Consider the following 16,923-nt stretch of genomic DNA (forward strand, 5'->3'; position numbering starts at 1 on the left):
AAGACGCCAACCTTGAGAAAAATTTTAGCACTCCTCACCGACGTATACCGCATGATAATTCCGTTCAAATTGAAACTCTGAGTACTAGGAAGAGTAAAGGTTTACACCACATTTCACATGTAAAACCGTTTATTGAAAGATAATCTGCTTTTTAACTTTGTCTTTGCCATAAAACTTTTCACTTTACATTACTAGTATGCTTGTCAGACTTAGAATCTGTTAACATGCAACAATGTTTGAAGTTAAATATCCAGTCTAGAACCTAGGGAACATTTTTAAACAGAAATTACGAATGCATTGTTATAGTGAACAGACGACACAGTGTTGTATTTGTACATTCTTGCTTGTTAGTTGCACGATTACGTAACGACTATCAGGCTTACATACTTAGGACACATACTGGTACTGCTAATGAGATTTTAATGCAACATTTTGGTTTACTTGAAAATATATTCTGCATTTAAAGTACTTTCAGTGAGATACCAGATGGCACAGTGGTTAGTTTATGTGACAGCTACACGGTTTTATCACGACGCTACTAATGAGTGACAATTTACAATGTTGCTTTTGCAGTGTATCTGTTTTATATCTGCACAGTTTTCTGAATTCTTCTAGGAAGAAAAACATGTTTTAGTAGTAACTTTTGTGGTATAGCAACAATGAGACAGCCTTTTTTGTGGCACAACAATACGTTACTGTACAGTACTTTCTTCATCACGCCAATAAGCATAATAACTATGATATCTATACGCAAAGCATTTCACTTTTGTTTATCATGAGGTAAGTACATTGACTTCTGCAGAACTTAGGTTTCGGAGGACGATAACTGCGACACTTCCACAGAGATTATGTTACAAGACGCACAGTTTAGCGCTACAGTACACGTATTTGAGTGATCAATTTTATACTTAAAACATTTATTTTTAAAGATTTTTGAATTACAAAGAAAGTTTTCCGTGATACATTTCATTCCATTGCTGTAATCTGTAACACCTGAGGGTATAATTACATTAATCCTCAGGGGGGTACACGCTTACTCTGTGTACCATGTGTTTGGCAACCACAAGGAACCCTAGCTAATATGGTATTTGCTTATACAACTTTACACATCGGTACCATATTTCTCTAACACACAAATTACACAGCTATCTGATCATGTAACTGAGAGAGACAAACATTTATTTTACTATATCAGTGACAGATGTTTACGTAATTACACAGTTGGATAACTTCACACTTATGAAACTGTATTTTGTCTGTACTTTGTAAACTGTTCATATTTTTTCGGAATCATTGTGATACTATGAGAGCTTTGAATGATGTATTTGGTAAGGGAGCATGATTTTAAAGTACGTTTGAGGCAGCTGACACTTTTGAAATGAGCAGAGAATTTTTTTACGTTTTGAAATTATTGGAGGAAGTTACGACGATTTTGAGATTTGACTGAAGTGTTATGATGTTATTATTACGACGACGATGTGTACTATGCTTTTGAGGTATGTTTATGATAAATAAGCTGATGCTATATGAGGAATCTGATTATGCTATGTAGCTATTATGATGAAATATTGAAGACGTGTTGATGAATATGAATATGTATATGTCTAATAAGGTAAGGAATAAGGAGTAGGGGTTAGGGACTCTGATTTATGAAAAGGTTGTTGGAAACCAAGAATCGTACTTTAAGAGTTATGAAATGTGTGTGTATATGCATGAATGTATTACAATGCAGACGAAAATTTTTTGGACACTGTTATATCAATAGCATTTTGTTTCTACAGATTTGCAACGCTCATTCTTGACCTGTGAAATATTTCTATGTGAGACTGTCACTGTAGCGGAAACTGCTGTCGTAAATATTTCCGTACGAAAGTTAAGTGACCACCTGCACGTAATGCGTTGTGGCGCCCAGCTGGGCCAGCCGCCCGGAGAAAAAGCCATTAGGTGGAGAAAAAAAAAAAAGAGGCCATTAACCTCGCTTCTGACATTCCTTTGTAGAAAACATCGCAAATACGACACGCTAATAATAACTTGGAAACATTCTTACATCTGCAAACCTGATAATGACAAGTGTCTTTCTACGAGAATTGAGAGCTACTGACTTACGAAATGCCACATAGCTATTGAACGATACTTTTATGCTTTGTACATAATTGCTTATTTCATTTGATACCTGTTTTCCACCTGTGTTGCAGAATTGCTTTTATAAAATGAAATGCATTTGCTAATGTGAACACTTTCTGTCAACAGATCTATTACATAATTATTTTATGATCCACATTCTTTAAAAAAGGAGCACTTGGAAAGGAAAGAACAATAAGAAGGAACTAGTAACAGTAACACATAATTTTCTTTTCAAGTACTTGGTAACTTCTTTTGTAGAATAAATTGTGATGCATCACTCTAGTGTTAAGATGTGACATAGGTATTAGACATGGCCATTTTTAGTGTAATATTTTTTTCTGCTTTAGCTATGTCATGTTTAGATATAACTTATTTCTGCTGCTATTTGCCAGGCATAGTGCTACTGCATTTTAAATTGTGTTACTCCGTTAAGCTAGTTTTACTACTGACTTATATTTATTGTTGCTGCACATTGGCTCATATTAGTTGTAATTTTGCATTTTATCTGTTAATTTAGATTTACTGCTGCTTGCTTTGCAAATTGGCATTTTTTTGCATTGCTGTTTGTGTTGATTTGTTATGTGATGCTGCATTGCCTCGTCCCTTAGTTTAGCATCTGAGCTCAGTAGATTTAAGTTTGCTTAAGAGGGGGTAGCCTCTAAGAGAATGAGTTGCGATGAATTGGAAGAAAGGCATTGAGAAAACAGGTTTAGGTAGGATTTTCTTGGAAATAAATGTTAAGGTAAGAAATGTGTGAACATATAAATACAGAAAGCATGCTTAGATAGAATTTTTTTGGTGGAAACAAAGGATGAAATAAGAGGAAAGATATATGAAGTATTGGGTTGGACTGCAGTACCAAATGTTACACTGAAAACGAACCCTGTCCTTTCCTATTGGTGTTATCCCAGTATGTGTGTGTGTACCCTTGTGTATTTGTTTTCTTCCTGTCTCTGTGTACTGTTTCATAGAATTTTTTCTTCTTTTAATATTAAGCTACATTCACTACTATGAGGAATACTATTATCCTCAAATATAATTGGCATTAATAATATGTTATTTACTTTGTAAAGATGTTAGACATTATTCATTCTGTTTAAATGCTCATGTGTGAAGTTGATGTTTCGCAAGTTATTCTGATCTTCTATGTATGTACTCATGTCATAATTCCTGTAACACTGACGTATATGTCTATTTCTATTCTTTTGTAAAGCCCATATTACTACAAATGTTATCTGTATTATTATGTTTACCTTTGTAATTGTATTCTTATGTTATAAAATTGTGATTGTCACCAGTTCATGATATTATTAACTTGTAAGTTACATTTCACTGCACACATTTCTGTTGGTCATAGTATATGGACAATATGTGAGAAGTAGGGACTGATAGTGTTTGCACATGTGTTAATGATTCAGCAAGGGACTGGATAACAGCATTGCTGGTTCTAAGGATAATTCCAAAAACTTTGTGAGTGCACAAGTGGTGGTTTATGGACTTGCTATATTCTCCGCAAGACTCTTCGATGGTGAATGTTCACCTGCAGAATCGCAACAGATGGCTGCTGGCCATCTCTACAAGGACTACAGTGGGTCTGCACCTCTGGTGGCCCACCATTACCATTATCTCTACAAGGACTACAGTGGGTCTGCACCTCTGGTGGCCCACCAATACCGTAATCTCTACCAGGACTACAGTGGGTCTGCTCTGTGATGACCTACCTACCAATATTCATCAAAACTTCGACTGACTCTGCAGTGGGTTTGCTCTGTTGTGGCCCATTACCTGTCAGCATGTCGAGAGTCAGTACTGTCTTTCCGTTGGAAGGACAACACTACTTCTTCAAGACTGCATGGAAATCCACTACTTCCGTGTGCATTTTCTTCTACTGCTCAGACTTTGAGAAAAACACTATATTTTACCGTAATGAATGATCAGGACTGTCTTGACTGATTGAGTGACAAAATTTTAGCTATTGACCAACATTGTATCAATAAGTGTGTGCATTTGATTTCTTTGTTATTGTAATTATGAAAAATTTTTTTCAAATCTGTATTGGCCACTGCCCAAACCAATTTGTAAAATTTTTGTGGGGAGCATGGGGGCTATGTATGTAGGCTGTTTAGGTTTTTTTATTGGTAACGCCACATCTGGATGAAAATCACTGGCTGTGCTGTGTGCAGTCTGTGTCTGCTTTGCATTGTTGTAATACTCGCCATTGTAGTGTTAGGCAGCTGGCTGTGAACAGTGCGTAGCGTTGCGCAGTTGGAGGTGAGCCGCCAGCAGTAGTGGATGTGGTGAGAGAGATGGCGGAGTTTTGAAATTTGTCATGAACTGCTATATTTATATATGATGATATCAAGGTAAATACATTGTTTGTTCTCTATTAATATCTTTCATTTGCTAACTATCCCTATCAGTAGTTAGTGCCTTCCATAGTTTGAATCTTTTATTTAGCAGGCAGTAGTGGCGCTCGCTGTATTGCAGTAGCTTGAGTAGCAAAGATTTTTGTGAGGTAAGTGATTTGTGAAAGGTATAGTTTAATGTTAGTCAGGGCCATTCTTTTGTAGGGAATTTTGAAAGTCAGATTGCGTTGCGCTAACAAAATATTGTGTGTCAGTTTAAGCACAGTCATGTATAATTGTTCAAAGGGGATGTTTCACTGTATTTGCATTTTTCCGTATTAGCGTTTTTCCCATATTTGCGTTTCTCCCATATTTGCGTTTTTCCCATATTTGCGTTTCTCCCATATTTGCGTTTCTCCCATATTTGCGTTTCTCCCATATTTGCGTTTCTCCCATATTTGCGTTTTTCCCATATTTGCGTTTTTCCCATATTTGCGTTTTTCCCATATTTGCGTTTTTCCCATATTTGCGTTTTTCCCATATTTGCGTTTTTCCCGTATTTGCATTTTTCCCGTATTTGCCTTTTTCCCGTATTTGCATTTTTCCCGTATTTGCCTTTTTCCCGTATTTGCCTTTTTCCCGTATTTGCCTTTTTCCCATATTTGCCTTTTTCCCGTATTTGCCTTTTTCCCGTATTTGCCTTTTTCCCGTATTTGCCTTTTTCCCGTATTTGCCTTTTTCCCGTATTTGCCTTTTTCCCGTATTTGCCTTTTTCCCGTATTTGCCTTTTTCCCATATCTGCGTTTTTCCCATATCTGCGTTTTTCCCATATCTGCGTTTTTCCCATATCTGCGTTTTTCCCATATCTGCGTTTTTCCCATATCTGCGTTTTTCCCATATCTGCGTTTTTCCCATATCTGCGTTTTTCCCATATCTGCGTTTTTCCCATATCTGCGTTTTTCCCATATATGCGTTTTTCCCATATCTGCGTTTTTCCCATATTTGCGTTTTTCCCATATTTGCAATTTTGCCATATTTGCGTCTTTCCGATGTTTGCGTTTTCCCTATATTTGCGTTTTTCCCATATTTGCAATTTTGCCATATTTGCGTCTTTCCGATGTTTGCGTTTTTCCCATATTTCCGGGTTTCCCACATTTCCCAGTTTCCCACATTTCCCAGTTTCCCACATTTCCCGGTTTCCCACATTTCCCGGTTTCCCACATTTCCCGGTTTCCCACATTTCCCGGTTTCCCACATTTCCCGGTTTCCCACATTTCCCGGTTTCCCACATTTCCCGGTTTCCCACATTTCCCGGTTTCCCACATTTCCCGGTTTCCCACATTTCCCGGTTTCCCACATTTCCCGGTTTCCCACATTTCCCGGTTTCCCACATTTCCCGGTTTCCCACATTTCCCGGTTTCCCACATTTCCCGGTTTCCCACATTTCCCGGTTTCCCACATTTCCCGGTTTCCCACATTTCCCGGTTTCCCACATTTCCCGGTTTCCCACATTTCCCGGTTTCCCACATTTCCCGGTTTCCCACATTTCCCGGTTTCCCACATTTCCCGGTTTCCCACATTTCCCGGTTTCCCACATTTCCCGGTTTCCCACATTTCCCGGTTTCCCACATTTCCCGGTTTCCCACATTTCCCGGTTTCCCACATTTCCCGGTTTCCCACATTTCCCGGTTTCCCACATTTCCCGGTTTCCCACATTTCCCGGTTTCCCACATTTCCCGGTTTCCCACATTTCCCGGTTTCCCACATTTCCCGGTTTCCCACATTTCCCGGTTTCCCACATTTCCCGGTTTCCCACATTTCCCGGTTTCCCACATTTCCCGGTTTCCCACATTTCCCGGTTTCCCACATTTCCCGGTTTCCCACATTTCCCGGTTTCCCACATTTCCCGGTTTCCCACATTTCCCGGTTTCCCACATTTCCCGGTTTCCCACATTTCCCGGTTTCCCACATTTCCCGGTTTCCCACATTTCCCGGTTTCCCACATTTCCCGGTTTCCCACATTTCCCGGTTTCCCACATTTCCCGGTTTCCCACATTTCCCGGTTTCCCACATTTCCCGGTTTCCCACATTTCCCGGTTTCCCACATTTCCCGGTTTCCCACATTTCCCGGTTTCCCACATTTCCCGGTTTCCCACATTTCCCGGTTTCCCACATTTCCCGGTTTCCCACATTTCCCGGTTTCCCACATTTCCCGGTTTCCCACATTTCCCGGTTTCCCACATTTCCCGGTTTCCCACATTTCCCGGTTTCCCACATTTCCCGGTTTCCCACATTTCCCGGTTTCCCACATTTCCCGGTTTCCCACATTTCCCGGTTTCCCACATTTCCCGGTTTCCCACATTTCCCGGTTTCCCACATTTCCCGGTTTCCCACATTTCCCGGTTTCCCACATTTCCCGGTTTCCCACATTTCCCGTTTTTCCCGTATATGCGTTTTTCCCGTATATGCGTTTTTCCCGTATATGCGTTTTTCCTGTATATGCGTTTTTCCCGTATATGCGTTTTTCCCGTATATGCGTTTTTCCCGTATATGCGTTTTTCCCCTATATGCGTTTTTCCCCTATATGCGTTTTTCCCCTATATGCGTTTTTCCCCTATATGCGTTTTTCCCCTATATGCGTTTTTCCCCTATTTGCGTTTTTTCCATATTTGCGTTTTTCCCATATTTGCGTTTTTCCCATATTGGCGTCATTCCCATTACTCATGAACCCATCCTTCCAACCGATTCCTTCTTTTAGTCAAGTTGTGTCCCAAATTTCTCTTCTCCCGTATTTGCATTAATCCCCAATTTGCGTTTATCCTGTATTTGCATTTATGCCGTATTTGGGTTCATCCCGTATTTGGGTTCATCCCGTATTTGGGTTTTTCCCTTATTTGCGTTTTTCCCGTATTTGCGTTTTTCCCGTATTTGCGTTTTCCCCGTATTTGCGTTTTCCCCATATTTGCGTTTTCCCCATATTTGCGTTTTCCCCATATTTGCGTTTTCCCCATATTTGCGTTTTCCCCATATTTGCGTTTTCCCCATATTTGCGTTTTCCCCATATTTGCGTTTTCCCCATATTTACGTTTTTCCCATATTTGCGCTTTTCCCATATTTGCGTTTTTCCCATAGTGGCGTTTTCCCATACTGAGGAACCCATCGTACCAACCGATTTTCCCATATTTGCTTTTTTCCTCTATTTGCTTTCTTCTCATATTGTCGTTTTTCCCATATTGGCGTTTTTCCCATTACTCATGAACCCATCCTACCAACCGATTCCTTCTTTTCGTCAAGTTGTGTCCCAAATTTCTCTTCTCCCATATTTGCATTAATCCCGAATTTCCGTTTATCGTGTATTTACATTTTTCCCGTATTTGCGTTTTTCCCGTATTTGCGTTTTTCCCGTATTTGCGTTTTTCCCGTATTTGCGTTTTTCCCGTATTTGCGTTTTTCCCGTATTTGCGTTTTTCCCGTATTTGCGTTTTTCCCGTATTTGCGTTTTTCCCGTATTTGCGTTTTTCCCGTATTTGCGTTTTTCCCGTATTTGCGTTTTTCCCGTATTTGCGTTTTTCCCGTATTTGCGTTTTTCCCGTATTTGCGTTTTTCCCGTATTTGCGTTTTTCCCGTATTTGCGTTTTTCCCGTATTTGCGTTTTTCCCGTATTTGCGTTTTTCCCGTATTTGCGTTTTCCCCGTATTTGCGTTTTCCCCGTGTTTGCGTTTTCCCCGTGTTTGCGTTTTCCCCGTGTTTGCGTTTTCCCCGTGTTTGCGTTTTCCCCGTGTTTGCGTTTTCCCCGTGTTTGCGTTTTCCCCGTGTTTGCGTTTTCCCCGTGTTTGCGTTTTCCCCGTGTTTGCGTTTTCCCCGTGTTTGCGTTTTCCCCGTGTTTGCGTTTTCCCCGTGTTTGCGTTTTCCCCGTGTTTGCGTTTTCCCCGTGTTTGCGTTTTCCCCGTGTTTGCGTTTTCCCCGTGTTTGCGTTTTCCCCGTGTTTGCGTTTTCCCCGTGTTTGCGTTTTCCCCGTGTTTGCGTTTTCCCCGTGTTTGCGTTTTCCCCGTGTTTGCGTTTTCCCCGTGTTTGCGTTTTCCCCGTGTTTGCGTTTTCCCCGTGTTTGCGTTTTCCCCGTGTTTGCGTTTTCCCCGTGTTTGCGTTTTCCCCGTGTTTGCGTTTTCCCCGTGTTTGCGTTTTCCCCGTGTTTGCGTTTTCCCCGTATTTGCGTTTTCCCCGTATTTGCGTTTTCCCCGTATTTGCGTTTTCCCCGTATTTGCGTTTTCCCCGTATTTGCGTTTTCCCCGTATTTGCGTTTTCCCCGTATTTGCGTTTTCCCCGTATTTGCGTTTTCCCCGTATTTGCGTTTTCCCCGTATTTGCGTTTTCCCCGTATTTGCGTTTTCCCCGTATTTGCGTTTTCCCCGTATTTGCGTTTTCCCCGTATTTGCGTTTTCCCCGTATTTGCGTTTTCCCCGTATTTGCGTTTTCCCCGTATTTGCGTTTTCCCCGTATTTGCGTTTTCCCCGTATTTGCGTTTTCCCCGTATTTGCGTTTTCCCCGTATTTGCGTTTTCCCCGTATTTGCGTTTTCCCCGTATTTGCGTTGTCCCCGTATTTGCGTTGTCCCCGTATTTGCGTTTTCCCCGTATTTGCGTTTTCCCCGTATTTGCGTTTTCCCCGTATTTGCGTTTTCCCCGTATTTGCGTTTTCCCCGTATTTGCGTTGTCCCCGTATTTGCGTTGTCCCCGTATTTGCGTTGTCCCCGTATTTGCGTTGTCCCCGTATTTGCGTTGTCCCCGTATTTGCGTTGTCCCCGTATTTGCGTTGTCCCCGTACTTGCGTTGTCCCCGTATTTGCGTTGTCCCCGTACTTGCGTTGTCCCCGTACTTGCGTTGTCCCCGTACTTGCGTTGTCCCCGTACTTGCGTTGTCCCCGTACTTGCGTTGTCCCCGTACTTGCGTTGTCCCCGTACTTGCGTTGTCCCCGTACTTGCGTTGTCCCCGTACTTGCGTTGTCCCCGTACTTGCGTTGTCCCCGTACTTGCGTTGTCCCCGTACTTGCGTTGTCCCCGTACTTGCGTTGTCCCCGTACTTGCGTTGTCCCCGTACTTGCGTTGTCCCCGTACTTGCGTTGTCCCCGTACTTGCGTTGTCCCCGTACTTGCGTTGTCCCCGTACTTGCGTTGTCCCCGTACTTGCGTTGTCCCCGTACTTGCGTTGTCCCCGTACTTGCGTTGTCCCCGTACTTGCGTTGTCCCCGTACTTGCGTTGTCCCCGTACTTGCGTTGTCCCCGTACTTGCGTTGTCCCCGTACTTGCGTTGTCCCCGTACTTGCGTTGTCCCCGTACTTGCGTTGTCCCCGTACTTGCGTTGTCCCCGTACTTGCGTTGTCCCCGTACTTGCGTTGTCCCCGTACTTGCGTTGTCCCCGTACTTGCGTTGTCCCCGTACTTGCGTTGTCCCCGTACTTGCGTTGTCCCCGTACTTGCGTTGTCCCCGTACTTGCGTTGTCCCCGTACTTGCGTTGTCCCCGTACTTGCGTTGTCCCCGTACTTGCGTTGTCCCCGTACTTGCGTTGTCCCCGTACTTGCGTTGTCCCCGTACTTGCGTTGTCCCCGTACTTGCGTTGTCCCCGTACTTGCGTTGTCCCCGTACTTGCGTTGTCCCCGTACTTGCGTTGTCCCCGTACTTGCGTTGTCCCCGTACTTGCGTTGTCCCCGTACTTGCGTTGTCCCCGTACTTGCGTTGTCCCCGTACTTGCGTTGTCCCCGTACTTGCGTTGTCCCCGTACTTGCGTTGTCCCCGTACTTGCGTTGTCCCCGTACTTGCGTTGTCCCCGTACTTGCGTTGTCCCCGTACTTGCGTTGTCCCCGTACTTGCGTTGTCCCCGTACTTGCGTTGTCCCCGTACTTGCGTTGTCCCCGTACTTGCGTTGTCCCCGTACTTGCGTTGTCCCCGTACTTGCGTTGTCCCCGTACTTGCGTTGTCCCCGTACTTGCGTTGTCCCCGTACTTGCGTTGTCCCCGTACTTGCGTTGTCCCCGTACTTGCGTTGTCCCCGTACTTGCGTTGTCCCCGTACTTGCGTTGTCCCCGTACTTGCGTTGTCCCCGTACTTGCGTTGTCCCCGTACTTGCGTTGTCCCCGTACTTGCGTTTTCCCCGTATTTGCGTTTTCCCCGTATTTGCGTTTTTCCCGTATTTGCGTTTTTCCCGTATTTGCGTTTTTCCCGTATTTGCGTTTTTCCCGTATTTGCGTTTTTCCCGTGTTTCCGTTTTTCCCGTGTTTCCGTTTTTCCCGTGTTTCCGTTTTTCCCGTGTTTCCGTTTTTCCCGTGTTTGCGTTTTTCCCGTATTTGCGTTTTTCCCGTATATGCGTTTTTCCCGTATATGCGTTTTTCACATATTTCCGTTTTTCCCATTACTCGTGAACCCATGTTACCAACCGATTCCTTCTTCTAGTCAAGTTGTATCCCAAATTTCTCTTCTTCCATATTTGCGTCTATCCCATATTTGCGTTTTTCCTGTATTTGTTTTATAGCGTACTTGCGTTTTTCTCTTATTTGCGTTTTTCTCTTATTTGCGTTTTTCTCTTATTTGCGTTTTTCTCTTATTTGCGTTTTTCTCTTATTTGCGTTTTTCTCTTATTTGCGTTTTTCTCTTATTTGCGTTTTTCTCTTATTTGCGTTTTTCTCTTATTTGCGTTTTTCTCTTATTTGCGTTTTTCTCTTATTTGCGTTTTTCTCTTATTTGCGTTTTTCTCTTATTTGCGTTTTTCTCTTATTTGCGTTTTTCTCTTATTTGCGTTTTTCTCTTATTTGCGTTTTTCTTTTATTTGCGTTTTTCTTTTATTTGCGTTTTTCTCTTATTTGCGTTTTTCTCTTATTTGCGTTTTTCTCTTATTTGCGTTTTTCTCTTATTTGCGTTTTGCCCGTATATGCGTTTTACCCGTATATGCGTTTTACCCGTATATGCGTTTTACCCGTATATGCGTTTTACCCGTATATGCGTTTTACCCGTATATGCGTTTTACCCGTATATGCGTTTTACCCGTTTATTTGTTTTACCCGTTTATTTGTTTTACCCGTATATGCGTTTTACCCGTATATGCGTTTTACCCGTATATGCGTTTTACCCGTATATGCGTTTTACCCGTATATGCGTTTTGCCCGTATATGCGTTTTGCCCGTATATGCGTTTTGCCCGTATATGCGTTTTGCCCGTATATGCGTTTTGCCCGTATATGCGTTTTGCCCGTATATGCGTTTTGCCCGTATATGCGTTTTGCCCGTATATGCGTTTTGCCCGTATATGCGTTTTGCCCGTATATGCGTTTTGCCCGTATATGCGTTTTGCCCGTATATGCGTTTTGCCCGTATATGCGTTTTGCCCGTATATGCGTTTTTCCAATATATGCGTTTTTCCAATATATGCGTTTTTCCAATATATGCGTTTTTCCAATATATGCATTTTTCCAATATATGCATTTTTCCAATATATGCGTTTTTTCCCATATATGGGTTTTTTCCCATATATGCGTTTTTTCCATTTTTGCGTTTTTTCCATTTTTGCGTTTTTTCCATTTTTGCGTTTTTTCCATATTGGCGTCTTTCCCATTACTCATGAACCCATCCTACCAACCGATTCCTTCTTTTAGTCAAGTTGTGTCCCAAATTTCTCTTCTCCCATATTTGCATTAATCCCCAATTTGCGTTTATCCTGTATTTGCATTTATGCCGTATTTGGGTTTATCCCGTATTTGGGTTTATTCCGTATTTGCGTTTTTCCCTTATTTGCGTTTTTCCCTTATTTGCGTTTTTCCCTTATTTGCGTTTTTCCCATATTTGCGTTTTTCCCATTTTTGCGTTTTTCCCCTATTGGCGTTCTTCCCATTACTCATGAACCCATCCTAATAACCAATTCCTTCTTTTAGTCACGACGTGTCCCTAATTTCTCTTCTCCCAAAATTGCATTAAACCTCAATTTGCGTTTATCCTGTATTTGCATTTATGCCGTATTTGGGTTTATCCCGTATTTGGGTTTATCCTGTATTTGCGTTTTTCCCGTATTTGCGTTTTTCCCGTATTTGCGTTTTTCCCGTATTTGCGTTTTTCCCGTATTTGCGTTTTTCCCGTATTTGCGTTTTTCCCGTATTTGCGTTTTTCCCGTGAATGTGTTTTTCCCATATATGCGTTTTTCCCATATTTGCGTTTTTCCCATATTTGCGTTTTTCCCATATTTGCGTTTTTCCCATATTTGCGTTTTTCCCATATTTGCGTTTTTCCCATATTTGCGTTTTTCCCATATTTGCGTTTTTCCCATATTTGCGTTTTTCCCATATTTGCGTTTTTCCCATATTTGCGTTTTTCCCATATTTGCGTTTTTCCCATATTTGCGTTTTTCCCATATTTGCGTTTTCCCATTACTCATGAAACCATTCTACCAACCGATTCCTTCTTGTAGTCAAGTTGTGTTCCAAATTTCTCTTCTCCCATATTTGCATTTATCCCATATTTGCATTTATCCCGTATTTGGGTGTATCCCATATTTGGGTTTATCTCGTATATGGGTTTATCCTGTATTTGCGTTTATCCTGTATTTGCGTTTATCCCATATTTGCGTTTATCCCATATTTGCGTTTATCCCATATTTGCGTTTTTCCCATATTTGCGTTTTTCCCATATTTGCGTTTTTCCCCAATTTTGCGTTTTTCCCCAATTTTGCGTTTTTCCCCAATTTTGCGTTTTTCCCCAATTTTGCGTTTTTCCCCAATTTTGCGTTTTTCCCCAATTTTGCGTTTTTCCCCAATTTTGCGTTTTTCCCCAATTTTGCGTTTTTCCCCAATTTTGCGTTTTTCCCCAATTTTGCGTTTTTCCCCAATTTTGCGTTTTTCCCCAATTTTGCGTTTTTCCCCAATTTTGCGTTCTTCCCCAATTTTGCGTTTTTCCCCAATTTTGCGTTTTTCCCTAATTTTGCGTTTTTCCCCAATTTTGCGTTTTTCCCCAATTTTGCGTTTTTCCCCAATTTTGCGTTTTTCCCCAATTTTGCGTTTTTCCCCAATTTTGCGTTTTTCCCCAATTTTGCGTTTTTCCCCAATTTTGCGTTTTTCCCCAATTTTGCGTTTTTCCCCAATTTTGCGTTTTTCCCCAATTTTGCGTTTTTCCCCAATTTTGCGTTTTTCCCCAATTTTGCGTTTTTCCCATATTTGCGTTTTTCCCATATTTGCGTTTCTCCCATTACTCATGAAATAATCCTACCAAACCGATTCCTTCTTTTAGTCAAGTTGTGTCCCAAATTTCTCTTCATCCATATTTGCGTTTATCCCATATTTGCGTTTATGCTTTATTTGGGTTTATCCGGTATCTGCGTGTTTCCCATATTTGCGTGTTTCCCATATTTGCGAGTTTCCCGTATATGCGTTTTTCCCATATATGCGTTTTTCCCGTATATACGTTTTTCCAATTACTTATGAACGCAAGTGTGGGGAAAACGCAAATGTGGGGATTACACACTTGTGGGACAAACGAAAATAAGGGAAAAACGGAAACATGGGAGTAGTGAAATGTGGGGCACAATTTGTCTAAAAGAAGGAATCGGATGGTAAGATATGTTCATAAGTAATGGGAAAAACGCATATATGGGAATAACACATATATTGGAAAAACGCACATATGGGAAAACGCATATATGGGAAAAACGCATACATGGGAAAACAGGAAACATGGGAAAAACGCAAATACGGGAAAAACGCATATACAGGAAAAACGCAAATATGGGGAAACGCAATTATGGGGAAACGCAATTATGGGGAAACGCAAATATGGGGAGACGCAAATATGGGGAAACGCAAATAAGGGAAAAACGCAAATACGCGATAAACGCAAATACAGGATAAACCCAAATACGGGATAAACGCAAATTCGGGATAAATGCAAATATGGGAGAAGAGAAATTTGGGACACAACTTGACTAAAGGAAGTATTCGCTTGGTAACATGGGTTCATGAGTAATGGGAAAAACGCAGATATGGGAAAAATGCAAGTATGGGGAACACGCATGTATAGGCAAAACGCAAATTTGGGGAATACACACTTGTGGGACAAACGAAAATATGGGAATAACGGAAACATGGGAAAAACGGAAACATGGGAGGAGAGAAATGTGGGGCACAACTTGTCCAAAAGAAGGAATCGGATGGTAAGATATGATCATAAGTAATGGGAAAAAAGCATATGTGGGAAAAACGCATGTATGGGAGAAATGCATATTTGCGATTTTCATATATTTGCGTTTTTCCGATATTTGCGTTTTTCCGATATTTGCGTTTTTCCCATACGTGCGTTTTTCCCATACGTGCGTTTTTCCCATACGTGCGTTTTTCCCATACGTGCGTTTTTCCCATACGTGCGTTTTTCCCATACGTGCGTTTTTCCCATACGTGCGTTTTTCCCATACGTGCGTTTTTCCCATACGTGCGTTTTTCCCATACGTGCGTTTTTCCCATACGTGCGTTTTTCCCATACGTGCGTTTTTCCCATACGTGCGTTTTTCCCATACGTGCGTTTTTCCCATATTTGCGTTTTTCCCATATTTGCGATTTTCCCATATTTGCGATTTTCCCATATTTGCGATTTTCCCATATTTGCGTTTTTCCCATATTTGCGTTTTTCCCATATTTGCGTTTTTCACATAGTTGCGTTTTTCACATAGTTGCGTTTTTCACATAGTTGCGTTTTTCACATAGTTGCGTTTTTCACATAGTTGCGTTTTTCACATAGTTGCGTTTTTCACATAGTTGCGTTTTTCACATAGTTGCGTTTTTCACATAGTTGCGTTTTTCACATAGTTGCGTTTTTCACATAGTTGCGTTTTTCACATAGTTGCGTTTTTCACATAGTTGCGTTTTTCACATAGTTGCGTTTTTCACATAGTTGCGTTTTTCACATAGTTGCGTTTTTCACATAGTTGCGTTTTTCACATAGTTGCGTTTTTCACATAGTTGCGTTTTTCACATATTTGTGTTGTTCGCATATTTGCGTTTTCCCATTACTCATGAAACCATTCTACCAACCGATTCCTTCTTTTAGTCAAGTTGTGTCCCAAATTTCTCTTCTCCCATATTTGCATTAATCCCGAATTTCCGTTTTTCCAGAATTTGCGTTTTCCTCGAATTTACGTTTTTCCCGTATATGCGGTGTTCCCATATTGGCGTTTTTTCCATTACTCCTGAACCCATGTTACCAAGCGATTCCTTCTTTTAGTCAAGTCGTATCCCAAATTTCTCTTCATCCATATTTGCGTTTATCCCATATTTGCATTTATGCTTTATATGCGTTTTCCCCGTATTTGCGTTTTCCCCGTATTTGCGTTTTCCCCGTATTTGCGTTTTCCCCGTATTTGCGTTTTCCCCGTATTTGCGTTTTCCCCGTATTTGCGTTTTCCCCGTATTTGCGTTTTCCCCGTATTTGCGTTTTCCCCGTATTTGCGTTTTCCCCGTATTTGCGTTTTCCCCGTATTTGCGTTTTCCCCGTATTTGCGTTTTCCCCGTATTTGCGTTTTCCCCGTATTTGCGTTTTCCCCGTATTTGCGTTTTCCCCGTATTTGCGTTTTCCCCGTATTTGCGTTTTCCCCAGATTTGCGTTTTCCCCAGATTTGCGTTTTCCCCAGATTTGCGTTTTCCCCAGATTTGCGTTTTCCCCAGATTTGCGTTTTCCCCAGATTTGCGTTTTCCCCAGATTTGCGTTTTCCCCAGATTTGCGTTTTCCCCAGATTTGCGTTTTCCCCAGATTTGCGTTTTCCCCAGATTTGCGTTTTCCCCAGATTTGCGTTTTCCCCAGATTTGCGTTTTCCCCAGATTTGCGTTTTCCCCAGATTTGCCTTTTCCCCAGATTTGCCTTTTCCCCAGATTTGCCTTTTCCCCAGATTTGCCTTTTCCCCAGATTTGCCTTTTCCCCAGATTTGCCTTTTCCCCAGATTTGCCTTTTCCCCAGATTTGCCTTTTCCCCAGATTTGCCTTTTCCCCAGATTTGCCTTTTCCCCAGATTTGCCTTTTCCCCAGATTTGCCTTTTCCCCAGATTTGCCTTTTCCCCAGATTTGCCTTTTCCCCAGATTTGCCTTTTCCCCAGATTTGCCTTTTCCCCAGATTTGCCTTTTCCCCAGATTTGCCTTTTCCCCAGATTTGCCTTTTCCCCAGATTTGCCTTTTCCCCAGATTTGCCTTTTCCCCAGATTTGCCTTTTCCCCAGATTTGCCTTTTCCCCAGATTTGCCTTTTCCCCAGATTTGCCTTTTCCCCAGATTTGCCTTTTCCCCAGATTTGCCTTTTCCCCAGATTTGCCTTTTCCCCAGATTTGCCTTTTCCCCAGATTTGCCTTTTCCCCAGATTTGCCTTTTCCCCAGATTTGCCTTTTCCCCAGATTTGCCTTTTCCCCAGATTTGCCTTTTCCCCAGATTTGCCTTTTCCCCAGATTTGCCTTTTC

Source organism: Schistocerca serialis, chromosome 10 (genome assembly GCF_023864345.2).
Source record: "Schistocerca serialis cubense isolate TAMUIC-IGC-003099 chromosome 10, iqSchSeri2.2, whole genome shotgun sequence".
In the NCBI taxonomy this organism is placed as follows: Eukaryota; Metazoa; Arthropoda; class Insecta; order Orthoptera; family Acrididae; genus Schistocerca; species Schistocerca serialis.